Genomic DNA, 2,894 nt, shown 5'->3' with positions numbered 1-2,894 from the left:
TCAACTCTGCATGCTGCCTTAAAGTTGTTCAGATGGTGCTGTGCGAGTGTGTGTGTACGCGCGAGTGTGTGCGTGTGTGTGTGTGTGTGTGTGCGCGTGTGTGCACGCGCGCGCGAGTGTGTGAGTGAGTGAGTGAGTGTGTGTGTGTGATTGCATGCTTTCTCATGCAGACATAGCTTCTGCGTGGCTTCATATCATGTGTGTGAATGGTTGTGTGTGTTTCCACATGACGAAGGCAAGAGAAAAAGATGGCTGCCAAGTTATTGTAGAGATGTGGAGAGTGGCAGATTCGGGGCAGAATGCCTTTTGAATTTATCTGTTTGTAAACTGAATAGATAAGAATCGGCAAAGCAAGTGAAGGGAGGGGTGTGCTTGTTGTTTGGCTCTTTTGTTAATTTAGAGGGACAAAATATCTTTTCAACATATAAATATTTTTGATATTCTTTTGATGATAATATTATAATGTGGATCATTTAAAATGCATATTGTAAGCTTGGGACATTTGATGTGATAAGAAGTCATAATGCAGCACATGTCCAGTTCCAGCAGTACTGAGAGATGGACTTTAACCTTCACATTTTTTTTGTGGAATATAATAAAGTTGCACAACCTGAAGTCTCTCCTGATATGACTTTGAACGTCTGTTTAATGTGTGACTAAATTCCTGCCTCGTCATTTTTATTGGAGTTATTTTGGGTAATCTTTCTTATGCCTGCTTCAGTTCACAACTGCAACAGTTGTGTCAGTGCCACTTATAGGATTTCAATATTTTTTTTTTCCTTTTGTTACACCTAACCAGTTAAATGTTAAAAACAGTTGTTTTTTTTGTTTGTTTTGCTGAGGACTAAATTATGTTTGACATCATGTTCACTTGTTATTCCAACCTAATAGACATTGAGCTGGACCGAAGGCCCTTACATTGAGAAATCAAAATATTTATTCAAACTCAAGGAAGTCTGGCAGCATTAGGGTTTTATTAGTGTGAATAATGTAACGTTTACAGTAGTGAGTTAGGACAGGTTACAATTAGTACTGGCCTTAGTTCATCTCCTAATACTGAATTTTAATGTAAAATATTACACTTTCAATAAATGGCTACACAATTCTATTATTTACCACTAGAGGGTGGTATTGCTGCAGTTTTGAAAGAATTCTTTTATTCATATGGATTTAGGGAAAGTGTGTGTAGACTCTCTACGCTATTTAATCATGTGGCAGTAAGGTGACTTTATTTTTATAGCACATTTTCAGCAATTCAAAGTGCTTTACATGAATTAAAAGGAAATGCAAACAAAATGACAAACCAAAGGAAAGGAAAAAAAGAGAAAGGAGGGCAAAAGAAAACTTATCTAATGTTGCATTTTGCTAAATTTTCAGCAAGCTTTATGGGTACAGTTCAACTTGTTAAATGATGGTGCTCCACTATTTTTTTTTTCTTAAGAGGTCAGAGCTGTCATGTCCTGTGTTTGTCCTTCATTGTAACTTTTTTTTATCTAATTGCGTGATTTTAATGCATCGTTCAGGTGAGATACTTTACAAGCCAAAAGTGACAGAGAAGTTATTCAAGAGCCATCAACATTTTTGACAATGCGGTCAGGAGACTCCCCAGATCCTAATCCCAATGATAACCTGTGGTCTTATATATATAAAGTAGATAGATCAGATGGTAACAAACTATAAATAATTTTGAGCTTTATGGATTCAAGCTAGAAGTTATTTAACAAGCAAGAAAACACAAACATGACTGATTCAAAAAGTCGATTTTACGTACCCCGCCCGCCTAACCACCCTTTTAAAGAGTGGCGAGAGCTGAACTACTGGGAGTCTCTGTTTTCTATATAATGCCACTAGATGTCGCTGTGTTACCAAACACAAGGTTTCCTGACTGGAAGTGTCTTTTGTTTATTCGCTGGAAGAAACACAATACTGTACTATACCTCATCTCACTTGGTCTGTTGCTCTGATTGTGCAGAGAAAAGTTTCATACGTTTTGATCATTTCCTCTCGGCCATCTGATCTGAGGGACAACAGGGAAATCCTGTCCCTCTGGGGGAATCACAGATCATGCCTCTTATGAACTGCCATCTCTAATATTTGTCATCCAAATCAAACATTAGCATAGTTTGTCTTTTTGCACTTCCAAGCCTCGCTACGTTTCACCTCTCTCTCTCTCTCTCTCTCTTCCCGTCTCTCTCCCACTGTTCTCTGCTTTCCCCATTCTTCACCTGGGATGGAGTCCAGATGTGGAACAGAGAAAGGAGAGATTGCTTGCTTAGCTATACAGGGCGAAGGGGGGCGGGGGCTGCAGAGAAAATGTTGGAACGACATTAAAGTTTGTCTGGATACCATTAAGTACAATTTGATGTAATGTGCAGTTTGGGACGCAAAGTTTAAAATGGAAACTCTGCTCTCCAGATGAGAGCGATTTGGGCCTTGTGGGGCTGGAGGGGGGTGTTGCACTTGAAGCTTTATTTAACAGCTTGGATAAACACCCCTCTGTTTCATTACAGAACAGGCGCCCATCTACTCCTTGTGCTTTCTTTTAGTAACCACGCTGGCTGTCTGAGCCTGCTCCAGAGTACAGTATCGCATACAGGAATAACAAACCGGGGGTCTGCTGCAGGGGTCAGAGCACAGTGCACTATTATATACTGCCAGGCTGCTTGCATGACTGGGGAACCTGTAGTTTGAACGTGTCGGTGAACACACGTCAAGCCCAATTGCAAGAAGTAACCTTTTCAAAAGCTTTCCTCCTGCACCGCCTCGCATTTTGAAACGCTCTCCAGATTTGAATCACCACAGCCTCTGTCCTCCCAGGCCTCTCGTATATCAAAAAGTATTTTTAAAACAGAAGTAACCTACTGTATTTTCGGAACTTTTTGTGCACACAGCTA

Source organism: Poecilia formosa, unplaced genomic scaffold, assembly GCF_000485575.1.
Source record: "Poecilia formosa unplaced genomic scaffold, Poecilia_formosa-5.1.2 Scaffold5, whole genome shotgun sequence".
Lineage (NCBI taxonomy): Eukaryota > Metazoa > Chordata > Actinopteri > Cyprinodontiformes > Poeciliidae > Poecilia > Poecilia formosa.
The sequence above is the reverse complement of the archived record's forward strand: the minus strand, read 5'-3'. Positions refer to the sequence as shown.